Below are 17618 nucleotides of genomic sequence, written 5' to 3' on the forward strand. Positions count from 1 at the left end.
CTGTCCTGGACTTTGTCACCACCACTAGTAAGGTTTCCATTGGCATAACAAGCTACTGCAGCCCAGTTCTTCATGGTGCACTTCCTGTGCTAGGAACACTTGTCCCATCTCCAAGGGTTCACCACAGTCATCCCCAGGGTGGGGACAATAGCTCACACTCGAGAACACCAAGACCCACAGCTCCTGGCAGATTCTGGGTAGCCTTTCCAACCCAGCAATACTCTTGCTTCCATTTCTCCAACCACACTGACTGCTGGTTGAAAATCATGGACTTCAGGCTGCGATGTTTTCATGTCAAGGCAGGCAAACAGGTTAATAAATTCACTCAAGGTTGTGGACATCTCAGCTGCAGCGTCACAGACAGACAAATACCTCCACCTCCAACCGCTCCACTTTGTAACCCTTACTAATGTTTTAGTAACCATAGTTTTAGTAACCATAACTAATGGTTACTAATTGTGTGCATAATAAATTTTACTTCTCCAAGGGCTATATTGTGTTCAGGAGATGGGTGGGACAGGACACGTGCAAAACAAGTCCCGCTTTAGCTTTCCTTCTTAACCATTCAGACTCCATAAAATAAATTCTGGAATCTACTGAGATAGATATTATGAAGCAGGGACATCTGACATCCTCATCAAAGAACATAAAATACGATCCTTCCATGGTGCCACTCTGGCAGGTCTTTGGAGTTATGCTGAAGATAACTTTCCTGTTGTGCTGAACAGAAACTGGAAACACACACATATATACTTTGAATGGATTTAATGCTGTCTGTTCTTCAGTAAAGGAATTCTATCTCCCAAATCAGTTTTCTTGAAGAAAAGAATCTATCATCCCAAATCAGGGATCTCAAGAGGCTTACCAACTGGGAAGTCCTTCTTTTCAGTCTCTTCCAATCTAGCCCCAAAGCTTTTGTGCTTGAAAACCAGTGTCTTTACAGAAAAAGAACATTTTCAGCCTCATTCAGTAGCTCAGCTGAACAAGAACCTATTGGTTCTCTCAAGACCTCGGAGTTCAGGATCAGCCTGGTGTAACCCTTGGGATGCAGAAGCTTCCCAAAGGCCATCATACTCTGCTTGCCATCAGCATATATGTGTTTAATTAGGCTCTTGACAGGTAAAGACTGTGAAAAGAGGACAGTTTGTTCTCCCGAGCTGTTCACTCTCTAAGCCCCCTGTTTATTTTGGAAGTGAATGAATAACATTGTGCTGGGAAAGGAAATTAAAAAAGCAGGGTTGTAATTTACAGTAGAGAAGAGAACAGATTTAGGGGCCTTTTTTTTTCCCCTTTCCTTCTCCCTCCTCTTTTCCCCCTCTTTTTACTGCTCTGGTTCCAAACATCCAAACGTGCTATAGCTAAAAAGAGGACCTCAAGCCTTCCTTACTGCTGGCAACAAGAAGTGAGTTACAATTGCCAGTCTCTGTATTCTTGCCAAGAGAACAAAATGCTTCAAGGCAAAGGAAAAGAAAAAAAAAAAAAAAAAAAGAAAGGTTTATCAAAACCAAATGCCACTGGAAATCCTAACGCTGCGAAGCCCAGTTCAAGATGTACATTGAAACCTATCCCCATCCATTTAAGGATAGAGAAGAAAATGGATTCTTTAATAGAATATTTAAAATATAACAATTGCTTTGGAGTGAGGAATTCTACTCTCTCTGGTTCTTATAAAAGTTCTGATTTTTTTTTTTCCTTCATCTCTAAGTAAATTCCCAGCAGTTTTCTTTGAAAGAGGATCCTAGGCAGGCACCTCTTTTCCAAAGCGCTCAACATTGTTCTAATGAGATGTGATAGGTGGTTTGGAGTAGGAGCTGGTCCAAGCAGTGGAGGTATTGCTTTATTGTGTGTTTGTTTTTCTTTTAAAATTCAGCAATCTGGCCACTCTTCATTTTCACTTTAATGCTTCTTATTATTCTGTTTCTAACCTGTCTCCTAAATCCAAATCAGATCCAGCCTCCTTCCCCTTCCAAGTGCTCACTGCAGAATGGGAGAGGGGGAAGCTGAAGGTTTTTATTTTTAGAGTAGTCACAGTTCTGCAGGCCAGAAGGAATGAAACACTTGGACCATCTCGTCTCATTGTTGGACACCACGGGCCATAGAATTTCAGCCAGCGATTTCTGCATTTTGTGCTGCAGCTAGACAACACTTTCTGGGCAACTACCCAAGCATCAAGTCTTGCAGCAGACATCACAACCTTGGGCATAGAAGCTTAATGGGTAAGTCTCACCTCTACAGGTTGTGTCCAGTTTTTGCCTTGAACACTTGTAGATACCAGCTCAAAACATACAAGCTTGCTATAACTTTACAAAACACACTGTCTTCTGCAAGCCATGGTTAGGGCTGTGGTTCCTAAGATTCATCTGAGCAGTTAGCTGGCCTGCATACTGAAGCCCAAATGGACAAGTATCGTCTGAGAAGCCATTGGCACAGGCTGATGATGACATAGCAACCATCTTTACCAAGAGAGTGGTGAGGTGCTTGCACAGGCTGCCCAGAGAAACTGTGGATGCCCCATCTCTACAAGTGTTCAAGGCCAGGTTGGATGGGGCCCTGGGTAGCCTGGTCTAGTATTAGATACGGAGGTTGGCAGCCCTGCTCGATGACCCTTGATGTCCCTTATAACCCAAGCTATTCTATGATTCTATGATCAGCAAATGGTACTATAAAGCTGCAACCAGAGCCTGCAACCAAACCAACTGACAGAAATATTCCAAAATAGTGGGTGGAAGGAGAAGTTGCATAGTCAGGCTCGGGTTTCAGCTGAGAGATGGGGAAATTCCTGGTGCCTCTCTACGTGAAATATTTTTTCTCTTTACTCCTGCACTTAGGGAGGAGTTTGTGATTGCATCCCAGCCTTTGCCAGTTGGCAGTGCTATTAACCATCACTAACCTTTAACTTGATCTGGTGGGTGACAGCCTTGCCCATGGCAGGGGGTTAGAACTGGGTGATCCCTTCCAACACAAGCCATTCCATGATTCTATGATTCTATGAATTTACTCTCATGCTAAGAACTGGACCTGATAGTGTTCAACGTCAGAGCCAAGAAGGGGGAAAAAAGGAGGCAAAGACACCAGGGATAATTTCCCAGACTGGATGTGATCTGAGAAGCCATCATCCATGCTGTACACCAGAGCTCAGGGTAGCAGACTGAACCATTTCTGCTGCACAGGTCTCAGAGGGCTTTCCAGCTGTAGCTGCAGCCTTGGCATCGAATTTTAATGGAGTACACTGCAGGCAATGCATGCCAAAGTAGTAGGATGAAGCCAGGCCAACTCCACCTTGCAGACCTCGATTAAGCCACTTTCTAATTGCCACTTGGAAAAACTCAACAGTTTCATTAGCAGATGTATTTTCCAGCTTGGGAATTACTTTACTTTAAATCTTTCCTGAACTTTTCCCATTTGTCCTATGTCTTTGTTGAAGTTCACCAAATGTGCAACCCAATAACAGACTCACCAATGCAATACAGACACAGCGCCAAGTCCTACACTTCGTTTTCCTGCTTACTGCTGGCAAGCAGCCTTGATGGATGCAATTACACTGTTTGTCTGGTTTGTTCTTTTTGATTACATCAGGGGAAGACTCTGTTTCAGTATTACAAATTATATCCACCAACCACTCAGCGTCTGCAATGTGTGGATGTGCTTGTTCTCCTGCTATCCTCTTGGGGTTAATTGAATATCACATTTCAAAGCCACTTTGATGGATTTACCGAAGTGCAATACAATAAAACTATCACAATGTTTTTCCACGCAATGAAGCAAATGCAGTTCAGACTCAGAGAGGAGAAGGGTGAAGGAAATAGGTTCTGGATGCAATCGTGGTGCCTTGGAGGTTGAGGTGAGTTCCAAGTTTTGTTTCCTTCGGTAAAGAGTCTCAGTAAATGTTACCCTGAAAGTTATGTTTTTACTTATTAAACCTGTGTCACAAAATTAAATTTGTTATAAATTAAAGACTGGGTAGGAGCATTCTCATCTGCTCTCTGCTCCTTGTCAGCCTGAGGATGTTGTGTTACAGAGCCACTCCTGGTTCACCAAGCCTCCTCCTCCCTTATGTCACAAGAGAAACCGGTGAAATATTCCCTTGTTACTAACTGTTAATATCTGTGTTTTTTATTATTATTATTTTTAACACACAATGCTCTGGAATTGAAGCTGTAGCTGCAGCACATTAGCAGCTGTTAACACATCTCTGTTGGTTTGTCCTCCAGCCATGGAACACAGATCTTTCTGCTTGGCAGCTGAGCTTCCATGCTCTACTTCAAATGAAAGCAAAGAACAGCTTCAAAGACTGCATCCACAGCAAAGTTTCCCCAGCATCAAAGGTGTAGACAGGCCCTTACCAAGATGCACATCAGTCTTGACATCCAGACTGCAGTGAGGCTTTCCTGGGATCTAATCAGGATATGCATGAAAGAAAGAAATGAAGCAGAAGTCTTGCCAGGATTTAGATGCTGGATTTGGGGGTTTACAGTTCCTGTAGGAAACTCACGATGGAAGTAAATATTATAGGATACCCTTGGTGATATCTTTCAGTATCTAAAGGGGAGCTACAAGAAATAAGGGGTCTTTAGCAGGGTCTGTGTTGATAGGACAAAGGAGAACGGTTTCAAACTTAAAGAGGGGATATTTAGGTTGGATATAAGGAAAAAGTCTTTTACAGTGAGAGTGGTGAGGCACTGGCACAGGTATCCCAGAGATGTGGTTGATTCCCTGTCCCTGGACAGTTTCAAGGCAAGGCTGGATTGTAGAATCATAGAATCATAGAATGGTCTGGGTTGAAAAGGACAACAATGCTCATCTAGTTTCAACCCCCTGCTATGTGCAGGGTCACCAACCACTAGAACCACTGGATCAGGCCCTGGGCAACATGATCAAGCTTTGGTGTCCCTGTGCATTGCAGGTGAGTTGGACTAGGTGACCTTTAAAAATCCCTTCCAACTTTAAGGAATCTATAATTCTGTGACTCTATGATATTTCACTGAATATATTTATTTTATATGCTCAAACTATATGTCAAGCCTGCTCCCAAGTTCAGGTATGAGCTCTGATGAGGTGGTTAAAGGATGGTCCGTGCTATAGTAGCTCCTTATCCAGGCTGTGAACTCCTTGCTTCTGGTTTAAAGAAGAGGTGTGATGCAGCTGAGAGGAGACTGAGAAGCTGCTATTAATAATTTCTTGGCTGCTGACTCTCTTGCTTTCTTATCACGTGGGTATCTGAATGGATCCTCAGGATAAGTAAAGCTGTCTGAAAGACAGTGTATGCCTTCTCCTTTGCAGTAATAATTTGACAGTTTATATGAGGGTCCCATGATCATCTCCTTTCATATTTTCCGAGACCCAATAGGGCAAGTTAGCCTGCAACGATGTGGAGAAGGATGAGTGAAATGGATCGGTGAATTTCACCCATACACTCTATGTATGTTAGCTCTCATCTTTATCTTGAGAATAGTAGCACAGGAATATCTCCAAAAGTGACAAAAAACATCACCTAGGATATGTTGGTTACCATCACAAGCTGAGAATGGGAGAAATGAAGCAGTGATCTAAGAGGGAATGGGGGTAAAAGCATCAATACGGTGATGTGCACAGCCTATGTCCAGGTGGACCACCACCCTTAGCAGTGTTTGCCACATGGCAACAAAAAGGGCACAGGGCCACATGTTGACTCTGTTGTAATCAATTGCATGTGCAATAGGTGGGACATTATTTTCTTTTCCATTACTGCAAGCATAGCCACAGATCTGATATGCAGGGCGTCAACTCATTTCCTGTAGTGTTTTTTTAAAGTGGTCCCATAGAAGACCTGGTCTGGTGGTTGGCAACCCTGCACATAGCAGGGGGGTTGAAACTAGATGAGCATTATGGTCCTTTTCAACCCAGGCCATTCTATTATTCTATGAAAACATGGTAGTCATGTACCTTACATACTCAATATGATATTCAGGGATACGTGTCCAGCCCATTATACCCCAGTGGATTTAATTAGAAACAGTGGAAGGGAAAATAGGGTTTTTTTTTGACTGCATGAGGAGCAAAAAGCAGCTGACAATCTTAACTATACTTGCTCTGCAAGTCTGGTAAGAGCAAAAGCCAGTGGCTCTGAGTGGGTACACAAATAGGCATGAAGGTTAAGAGAATGCCTTTTCCTATTTACATTAAGGAACAAAAATAGCTGCCTCTGAATCATCATTACAATGCAATGATAGCTTCAAATGCAAGCAAGGGGATACTGCATCTCCAGGATGTTAGATATGCAGGAAGAGCAGGCTATACAGGAATTCATGCTTAATGTGAAGGCAGTGAGATGGACATTACCACGGTATGAGATCTCCGCATCTTCCACTTTCCTGATTCTGGACAGTAATCAGGAATATATGATTTTAAAGGATGTTCATCAGGTACATTTGTAATCAGTGACTAATTGTAAGTATCCTCATAGTTATGTACAGCAGAAGTATGATGTTTCCAGGTAAAGCTTAGTGGCTCTGGGCAGCTTGGTCTGGTGGTTGGCAACCCTGCACATAACAGGGGGTTGAAACCAGATGATCACTGTGGTCCTTTTCAACCCAGGCCATTCTATGATTATGTGATTCTGTGATTCTATGATTCTATGATTCTATGATATCCACAAGAACATGAAACAAAATTGATTTAAGTGAGGCCATTAGAGACAACAGAAGTGGGGAAGTTAAAGGCTTTTACTTTGTTTTCCAGTTCTTTTTGGTGCGTTATTCTTCAACCATAAAGTATAATAGGGAAATTCCTGCTCTTGGGGAATTTTTATAGAGAAATCTGAATCTTGAAAGACAATCCAAGTTTAAAAAAAAAAAAAAAAAAGGAGGAAAAAGAAAAAGAATTATAGAGAAACTTGAGAAGTTCAAGTGCAGTAAATCAATAGGAGCTGATGGTCTTCACCCATGGACATGGAAGGGAATGAAGTGTGAAACAGCAGATCTGAGTTTATGCAATCAAGGACCATTCCAAGAGCCACTACAATCAGTGGAAAGACTCTCTGAAAACTGGATCAGGCCTTCCCACATTAATTCAGAAAAAACAATGAGTACCCACAGGAAGGCACCCATCACCCTTTCAGGTTGGATGTGGGAAATGCAGTGGGGTGAGGAGGGCTGCACCGGTAGGACCAGCCAGATCAGGAGCAACCCATGCTGTATGGAAAACTCTCTGTAATTACAGTGCTCCATCTTGGCCGGTGCAGTGCAGCTCTGTAGGATTTGGCCCCATAGTACTGGAAATGGCATGCGACACGACTGACATGAAGCCAGGTCCTGCCACCCACATGGCAGGGGGAATGCTCTCAGGATCTGGCCCATCGCAGTGGCACTGCTGTGTTTACATGGCTGCAGGCTCTTGCTCCGCTCAGCTCACTGGCTTGCTAGATTCTCTACATCTGAAAGCTGCTCTTTCTTCCCCAAAATCACTGCTGGCAATCATTTGTCACTGCTAAGGACAACATCTCCCGCTGCTTGGCGATAGGGCTTCTGCATAGATGATGCCTTATGGACAACTTCAAGTTTCCAAAGCAGCATGAGCGCAGAGCACGGGCCAGGCTTCCCTTTTCAGTCACTGAGAAGCAAACACTCACAGCTGCCAAGGATTTTACTTTATTGTCATTTAAGTTGGCTCTTTCTGCTCCAGTCGCTGGCGGTCTCACAGTAGCAGGAGTTGAGTAATAATAGTATTTCCAGTCCGCTCACCTCCAAGTAGTGCTTTACAGGAGAGACTGCTGGGAGAACAGGATGAGGATGGTTTGTATTGGCTGTTCCTTCCCTCTTTCTCATCAGACTGTGATTCAAGCTAACATCAAGCTACAAACTCCATCACACATCCCCCCTGTGGATTTTCCATATTCACTCCTCAGCAAGCGGGACTGCACTGCCATCCATCAGTTCTCAGAGGTGCAGAGAGGGTCCTCTCTTCTTGGAAATTCTTAACCAAAGCCATCCACTGTCTTTTTCAGCAGTGCCATGGCTTGACTACACAGAGGCTTGGGACTATATTTTAACCTGAGAAGGTTTCTTCAGGAAGTTTGCAGAACCTGGGCTCACCAGACTTGCCCAGCTAAATACGGGACACTCCCTTTTCCCAAAACTTTCCTCATATTCACAGAAACAGAAAACAAATCAAGGAAAGTACCTGGAAGCAGGCTAATGTCACAAAGCTCCTAAATCAGCCCCAAAGTCATGGATACACCATCTGAAACAACCTCTAACTGCAATTTCAATGCAGCTTTGGGCCGCAGGAAACTAGTGCTCTTGGCCATCAGCTTCTTTAAGAATACAAAGAAATTATAACCTCCATCTTCTTTAATGTTGGTCTTCAAATTTCTTAAATGTTCTTTTTTTTTTTTTTTTTGCTAAGTTAGAGACAAAGTCACACTACTGTGGAGGAGGAGCACCTCTGCTGTGTCTGTTGTTTGAGACAACAAGCCAGAGACTGTCATATTTTGCAGAATCCTTTGCAAGTAGGTCCTCATTCACGGTACTCACTTGACTTTGCTTTCTTGGCTTCAGGGGAGCACTCTGGTTTCTTCACAGCTGTGATCAGCCCTATTAAAAAGAAACACCAGCCTGCTCCATCTGCAATTCAACAGAGCAAGAAAGGGATCGACCAAGTAAATTCATTCTCTGTTGAATGTCTCATTGAGTGGAGATGCCCAAGGTCAGGCTGGACGGGGCTCTGAGCACTCGATGGAGCTGTGAGTGACTCTGTTCATTGCAGAAGAGTTGGGCCAGATGGCCGTTTGCGTTCCCTTCCAACTGAAACAGTTCTATGTTTCTGTGATTTTCATGTAGAAACAAAGCCACAGGTAAAGAGGAGCAAGGGTTGGAGAGGACTGCGCTAAGATATCGCAAACTGAAGGAAATAAAGGTTAATGATACCATCCCACCTGGAAGTAAAGGATGCTTTGAGGTTTGTCTGAGGATGTCTGAATGAGACCATGACTTGGGAGTGGCTGATTGCAGCCCTTCAGAGCTGTAATAGTTGCAGTGCAATCTTTAGAGCTGATAGCAGCAACTAATTGCTTCTGTTTTCTGACTTTCCAGAGGGCAGAGTGACTCTGAATTAATGCATGGTGTCTTCTGTCTGATTTCCTAAACTGTTGTAAAAGTAAATATCTTATAGTAAACATCACTTCAATCAAAATCTGGATAGTCCTGACTAGACTTGGAAGGTTACAACCCACTACAGAAGACACTGAGAGAAGGAAGGCCTTACCACTTCTTTTCTTTAGTGGTTGTAAATGATTTGTGAGAAAAAGGAATGAAAGATCGTCCATTGTGTTGTTAGTTTAATGGTGATTTTCTGCCTCATAATAAAAGCATCAACAAGATTTTACATCGGTAGACAGTTTTGCAGCTTCCAGAATTTTTTTGGATGGAATTGTTGGGCCTGTGTGATTAGGGAGAAGTCTCTTGTGAAATCCATTGGGAATTAAGGTATCTTACCTATTTTTCACACAAAACCCCAGTGTGAGATCCATGAGCTGAGTCTGAGCAGTGCCAGAGCCAATCCTCCATCTCACCTCCTGGAGGAAAGCCCTGACCAACAGGTGATCGTGTCAGCTCTGCAATGGAGAACACTGGGCAACAGACAGAGAGGGAGACCTGCCCTCTGTGCTCCCTTGCAAGAGACAGCTCAGAATTTCTTTGACTAACTCTTCTTGCACTAAAAAGCTATTCAAACACATACAAATAGCTTTCCAGGTGGAACAGCCCCTGTGTAGACCCTCCAAGATCAAATAGACACAGAGAGCTTTCCAAGCAGGACAGCCTCTGGATAGACCCTCCAAGAAGATTTCCCCAAAGCCAAGGTCTTCAGTATTGCAGGGTCTGTAGCTGTAGGGCAGGGAATGATGCCAAAAGTTCCAGACAGCCTCTCCTGAAGCCAAGAGCCTGGAAGAACAGATCTAATCTGGGCTCAGCTCCCAGGTCCACAGCAGGGAGCCTGGAAGCTTGGAGAAGCCAGGCCGGAGCCAGAGTGCTCAAAGCATGCCAGTTCCCTGCTGCAGGGCTGCAACTCAGAAATGGGCAATGTGGACACGTGCTGAGGGTGGGAAACCAAATCCACATGCAGGATCTCCTCCTCTGGACATAGCTGGAGCTAGGGAGCAGTGTGCCAGCATGAGTGCCACAGCAAGGCACTCAGAGCTTGCTGGAACAAGGCAAGTCCCAGTGTTGAAAGAGCCCATTTCTTTTCAGAGCTGTCGTGATTTGGGAGTTCTGAAAGCGGAAGTTTATTGGAAATTCAAAACACTTTTTTTTTTTTTTTTGGTTTATTTCCAAGATAGACAGAAAGATAAATAAGTAAAAGGTGGAAACTGGGGAAAAAAAAAAAAAAAAAAGAAGAAGAAGAAGAAAGAAAGAAAGAAAATCCCTAAAATTTTGAAACATTACCTTTTGCCAGAGCAGTGTGTATGTGCTCAAGGCATGGGTGGAAGGAATTGACTAATTTGAACAAACCCTTTTTTTCCTAAACGCTTCTATCTGAGCTGATAAAGCACTCCAAAGACAGAAATGTGAGCTCTGTTCCTCACCGGTGTGTGTGTGCAGCTACCCTGAATTCTGGCAGAATTTCCCCAGAGCAAACGGTTCAAAAAAAAAAAAAAAAAAAAAAAACGAGTGCAAAACTCATCAGTTAAATTATTCACAGCTACAGCCCCTGCTTTATTAGACTGCTTTTCAAAAAAGAAAAAAAAAAAAAAAGAAAATTATTTTAACTAATCACGAATTCAAATCACTTTGCTGGAAAACGATATGCAAACAGCTCCAGTCAGCCTTAATAGGGTTTGGGAGGAACGCCAGGCATTGACTTGGCCTCTCGGAGCTCCGATATCACGCTGGCCGCTGGGCAATGGTTACACGAGTCAGAGATGCAGCATGCTGCTTCTGTCAGAAGTCTCTGCCAGCAGAGGAGACAGATGCCTTTGGAGCAGCACCCACTGACCTCCAACGCGCACGCACAGAGCAGTGTTTATTCACTTGTCGCTAAGTGGATGTGTTCGCACTCTCTCCGTTTGTTTTATTAAGTCTGACACATTGTTGTGACGAGGCGGTGCTCAGCAAGCTGCAGAAAAGGCCTTTCTGATAAGGTGATCCCGTCCCACTGAGCTCTGCATGAATTTGGTAACGCTTCATTCATTCAGCAAGAAGGCACTAACAGGGATGGCTAATACAGAAGGCAACCTGGTTGCCTTCATGCCTATGGCATTTGCCTCCTTCCCCACCTTCTCTCCGTAGGTTTCCCATTCTTTAACAGGTCTCAACTGCAATGAAAAATTACATCTTTAACTGACACCTGATGATCCTTGAGGTCCCTTCCAACCCAAGTCATTCAGTGATTCCATGATTCAGCTATTCAGTGAACTGGAGTTCTTCAGCCTGGAGAAAAGAAGGTTCTGGGGGGACCTTATAGCGGTACTTGAAAGTACCTGAAGAGGGCCTACAAGAAAGCTGAGGAAAGACTTTTTATGAGGGCAGGTAGCAACAGGACGAGGGGAAATGGCTTTAAACTGGAAGAGGGCAGATTTAGACCGGATATTAGGAAGGAATTATTTACTTTGGGGGTGGTGAGACACTGGAACAGGCTGTCCAGCAAGGCTGTGGATGCCCCTTCCTGGAAGCATTCAAGGCCAGGTTGGATGGGGCCGTGAGCAACCTGGTCTAGAAGGTGTGCCTGCCTATAGCAGGGGCTTGGAACTAGATGATCTTAAATGTCCTTTCCAATCCAACTATTCAGGGATTGAATGATTCAAGGATTCTGTGATTCAATTATTCTATGACTCTATGATTCTATGACTCTATGATGGGCAGGCTGCACCAGCAGAAAAGAAGAGATCCAGTGGGATAAACACAACTCTAGGACTTGCCCAGAAAAGTGTGGTGCCCCATCCGTAGCGGTGCCCAAGGCCATGGGTGGGCCCTGGGCAGCCTGAGCTGCTGTGGGGCACCTAGCCCACAGTAAGAGTTGGGCTGGATGGGTTTTAAGGTCCCTTCCAACACAAACCATTCTGTGATTCTATGGTTCTATGACACAAGCGATGTTGGTTTGGGTTCTGGTTATCCCACAGCAGGCTGGTATGATGCCTAATGACTGATTCATCTGATACCTCTGTGCTGGTGTTCTCCTTTTAAATGCAAAAAAGAAATGGCAGATTTCCTTCCTCTCTCAGAGTCAAAGAGCGTGCAAGACTCTTAGTGTGTCCTATGACACATAGGTCCATGGTCATCCCTGACAGATTGCAAACAGCCTCCTGAGTACTGCTGTAATGATGAGACAATTATCCTAAAACTCCACTAGCAGGTTATTGTAGAGAATAAATAAGGGCAAGCCTGACCTTTACTGTAAGCTGAAAACTATTGAATATTTAAAAATCAGAGCATGATAAGGCCAAAATATCAGTTCAGTTCCCTGTAGAAAGAAACATGGTTATTGTCAATTTAGAGACAGAAAAAGATAGGAAGAATAATATGTAGTTTCTGGGTTCCAAATTCCCTGTGGAGCTTCTGGGAATTACACACAAATCCCTATTACAGAGCTCTCACTGATATCAACCCTCTTTTTCAAAACAAAAAAAGCCCAACAAACATTTTCCCCAAGGTCTCAGAAAAGTCACAATGAGAAAATGAGAAAATGAAGCATTTTTCAAGTCCTCCCATTATTCTGTGTGTGTGGGAGAGAAATATTTATAAATTCCTAATTCAGGCAATATTTCTGGGCTTTTTTTGGTCATTGTTTAGAAAATGCGTATGTATCAACCACAGGACTACTCTTCCCTGATTACTAGGAGAGATTTCAATTAAAAGACTGTGGATTTGCAGTTCCAAATACCTTATTTCATAGCAAAATATGCATATATCTCAATGCATGTATGTACATGTCCATATACATGTATATATATTCTCTAACTTTGCACTGCAAATATTTATCAAGCACGCTAAATACTGTAAATGAGTACAGCTCCAGCACTCTTTCCAAAGACATGAATAATCCTTACAGAATAATATACATGAGTCTTGCCTGTGTGTTTAGACTTCTCCTGTATATTAATTTCCTGAATAGGGCATCATCTCTGTCAGAGTCACAAAGCATCTTTTACACTGCAAGGTTCCACCATGCTCGTTGCTATAATGTGGTCAGGGACTATGAATTTTTTAGTTACCATTTGGGGGCATTTTATATGCATATTTCATGAGAGCAGGGGGTGGGTATAATATTTTTGGCAGACACTTGCCAGGATATGGATGGGAGTCAGGAGAAGATGGCTTTTCATATAAGTAGTCAACTCCACTCAATTTAAACCATGGCTCTTGGGAAGCATTTAAAACACAGAACTTAAATGAAGCTGCACTGTAAGCAGTACAGAGCAAACCGTCTGGAGTATATAAATATATATATATATTTATATATAGCCAGATGCTCAAGGTCAGATGCACAGAGCTAGCCATTGGGGATGGAAGGCATGAAGCAGCTTGCTGGAGACAACTCCCTCTTCAGAGCTGCTCAGCCCTGAGAGGCTGCTTGATGCCAAAAGTTGTCCTTGGAGTGAACCACGGGGTCTGAATCACTACAATGTCTCCAGTGACAAGAGGATCGTAGCAGTTCAAGCAGCAGATGCAGAGAAAACTACAGTGCCAGTTGCTTCAGGAGGCTGCAGGCCTGCAGGGATCCTCATAATCAGATCCACCCAGGCTCCATCAGGGTCCTATCCAGACAGCTTCCTATCCTGCTGCAGGCACTTGACAGACTTCTGGATTGGCCCCAAATACAGATGGATCCATTATTTTTAGACCACTTGCAATACAGTCAAAGGAGAGAACCCAATGAAAAGTATGGTAGTCTGAATATGTTACAAAGAGATTTTGGAGATGAGTAATCCTAATGCGATTTCAAAGCCCATTTTCATCCTGCCTAACTTGAGGTACACAGCACAGCTGCTATAATTAGTAACACAATTGCCTTTGGCTCTTCTATAATCAGGGTAAAGTGATATAGCTCCTAGCTGTACTGAGAAGTTTCGTTCTCTTCATTAACTGCAGCAAAACATGCCTGTCTTTCTGTGGTCATTCCTAATTTCAGCCTTTGTGAACATCCCTATTCCTGTCCGAAAGACTCTTGGATGCTCAGGGCTATTTCTCTTGAGATTTTCTGTGACGGCCCTGGTGACTGGACAAACATCAAGCCTGTCTTTAAGAAGGGTAAAAAGGATGACCCCAAGAACTACCGACCTGTCAGCCTCACCACTGTGCCAGGACAGATCACAAATCCTCCTGGAAGCTGTGCTAAGGCACATGAAAGTCAGGAAGGTGACATGGGAGAACCAGAAGGCTTCACCAAGCGCAAATCCTGTTTGACCAACCTGGTAGCCTTCCATGATGGTGTCACTGCACCAATGGACTAGGGAAGGGCCACTGATGTAATCTACCTGGACTTCAGTAAGGCCTTTGACATGGTACCCCACAACATCGTTCTCTCCAAATTGGAGAGATATGGATTTGATGGGTGGACTGTTCAATGAACGAAGAACTGGCTGCAGGATCAAGTCCAGACAGTGGTGGTGAATGTCTCAATGTCTGGATGGAGATCAGTGATGAGTGGTGTCCCCCAGGGGTCAGTGCTGGGACCAATACTCTTTAATATCTTCATCAGTGACATCAACCGTGGGGTTGAGTGCACCTTCAGCAAGTTTGCTGTTGACACCAAGCTATGGGATGTGGCCAACACACCAGAAGGATGGGATGCCATTCACAGGGATCTAGACAGGCTGAGCAGGGGGCCCAGGTGAATCTCATGAGGTTCAACAAATCCAAGTGCAAGATCTTGCACTTGGGTCAAGGCAACATCCACTACCAATACAAGTTGGGGGATGAAACAATTGAGAGTAGCCCTGCTGGAAAAGACCTGGGGGTGCTGGTGGATGGCAGCTGGACATGAGCCAGCAATGTGCCCTTGCAGCCCTAAAGCCAACAATATCATGGGATGCATCCAAAGCGGTGTGATCAGCAGGGCAAGGGAGGTGATTCTGCCCCTCTGCTCAGTGCTGGAGCCTGCCTTGGCAGGGGGGTTGGACTAGATGATCTCTAGAGGTCCCTTCCAGCCCCTAAAATTCTGTGATTCTGTGATGCACCTGGAGTACTGTGTCCTGATGTGGAGTCCTCAGTACAAGAGAGACACGGACATGTTGGAGGGTGTCCAGTGAAGGACCACAAAATAGTCCAAGGGATGGAACACCTCTCCTATGAGGACAGGCTGAGAGAGCTGGGACTTTGCAGTCTGGAGAAGAGAAGGCTCTGAGGTGACCTGAGAGCAGCATTTCAGTATCTAAAGGGAAGCTACAGGAAAGAAGGAGACAGACTCTTTAGCAGGGTTTGTGGTGATAGAACAAGGGGAAATGGCTTCCAGCTTAAAGAGGGGAGATTTAAGTTGGATATAAAGAATAAGTCATTTACAGGATGGTGAGGCACTGGCACAGTTTTCCCAGTGATGTGGTTGATGCCCTGACCCTGGAGACTTTCAAGGCGAGGCTGAATCAGGCTCTGAGCAACCTGATCTAGCTGTGGTGTCTCTGTGCATTGCAGGCAGTTGGACTGGATGGCCTTTAAAGGTCCCTTCCAACTTTGAGGATTCTATGACTCTATGATTCTCTCTCAAATACTTGGATTTGTTTTCAGCTTCTCTCCAGTCATCATATTTAATCATCAGTGGTCTTTACCCAACATTTTCTAACTCCACTTGGCCAAATTCCATTTAATCCTTGTTATAAAATTCAATGACAGTTTTTGTGGGGGATAGTAATGGTTTAGTAATCTTCTTCATGGTTCATTTGCCAGAAGGAACTCAGAACTTAAGGCCAAATAAACTGTAGTTCATCTACCTATTCTTATTTTGTGAGGCTGTTTTCCACAAATCCAGTTTTTAAGATGATGAAAGCAAGTCCATGATCAGGGAAAAGTGAAACATACTATTACGGTGGGCTGCTAAGAATAGTCCTGCACCACCTCAGCTTTCTGGTGAGTCACTGCAACAGCAGCATTCAGAAACCAGCAGGCATCTGCCTTGGGACCAGTCAGTCATGTCTGCATGAAACCCTGGCGCCCGTCCTGCTGAGAGAGGAGGCTTGTCTTCACTAATTTCATGATGTCACCTCTAGAAGAGTGGGAAGCACTATTTCCATGAATAGTAATGTACCACGAAGGGCAATCAGTGCTCAAGAACAATGTCCTTGATCGTTGTCCAGCTAGGCAACCTAAAGAGCCCTCCTCCTCCTAGCACAGAGAAACACGTTATTGATTTGCACATTGTTACAGAGGGCAGTTCTTAATCATAATTAGGCCACTGTGAAAAGTCAAAGCATTCAAATCAGATGAGGGCTTTCACCATTGCAATCTGGCATCCATATGTTCAATGGCAACTCAAGCAGACGGCTTTAATTTTTCTGTAGTTTTTCTCTGAAGACTCAATATCATTTACCCCTTTAAATATGTCAGTTCTGTGTTTTCAGATACACAGCCTCATATTGTCTTTCAGAGGGCTAAGTTGAAACACAGTACTCTATTTTGATATACTATACAATAAAAAGTCCTCTCTTTAAGAGAAATAAAACATGACAACCGCCATTGTATCGTGAGATATTCCCAAAAACTTCAGTATTTTGATCTAAGTAAAGATTACATCAGAACTGAACTGAATTTCTTAAGAAAGTTCTGAGTAAAAGTGAGGGTGGCCAGAAATAGTTCTAGTTGATTGCTAATCTAGCGTAATGAATACATCTTTCATATATTTCCAGACATCACTCAAATATTTCTACCTGAAAGGTTTAGTGTTCTGGTCATGTTCAGTGAAAGGTCACGTTCATCTTGAGTTTGATTAAGAAAATTTGAGAAAGGTCTCTAACTAAATTTTTCTACTGAAAGGAGTCTAAAATCCATTGACTTTAGTCTATCACAGTGGAGATTCATATTTATTCTCTCAAATTGAGGAGGAAGAGCTATATGAGTGAAAGAGTGATGGGAGCTCAAGCACAAATGGACTTCTGATCAATCACTGGGAGTAAACTGACTCTGAAATTTATATGCAGTTTTCAAATTTTCAGAAGACCGAAGTCTGAAACGATTGTACAGAGATAGTTGTAGCAAAACATCAAGCTGGTTTTAAGAGAAGGCATAATCGTTTTATAAGAGGTTTGGTACTCCTCCTGGCAGGAAGGATGGGATTCCTCAAACCCTGCCATGCAGGTGGTGGTTGCTTCCCTCTTTAGGGCATGGAAATGGACTGATTCCTCCAAGGCACAGGTCTTCTCAGCCTAAAGTAACACAAAACAGGCTTCAAAAATCACTTCCTAGACATACCACTTTCTTTCCACTGCCTATGAGACGAGACTAGGATGACTAGGCTAGATAGAGCTACACTATAGGAATGAGTTCTTTGATTATATGAATCCTATTAATGGGACAGTGTTTAATTTCTTTGAGTTGCACATGTCAGCTTTCTATCTAAATCTAAAGATCTAAAGAAAATTTGTTTTATCTGAGATCTGGTGTAGAAAGTAGAACTGAGGATGATGATATTGTGTATTGCAACAAAAGATGAATCTTAGC

The sequence above is a fragment of the Gallus gallus genome, chromosome 3 (assembly GCF_016699485.2).
Source record: "Gallus gallus isolate bGalGal1 chromosome 3, bGalGal1.mat.broiler.GRCg7b, whole genome shotgun sequence".
NCBI classification, from domain to species: domain Eukaryota; kingdom Metazoa; phylum Chordata; class Aves; order Galliformes; family Phasianidae; genus Gallus; species Gallus gallus.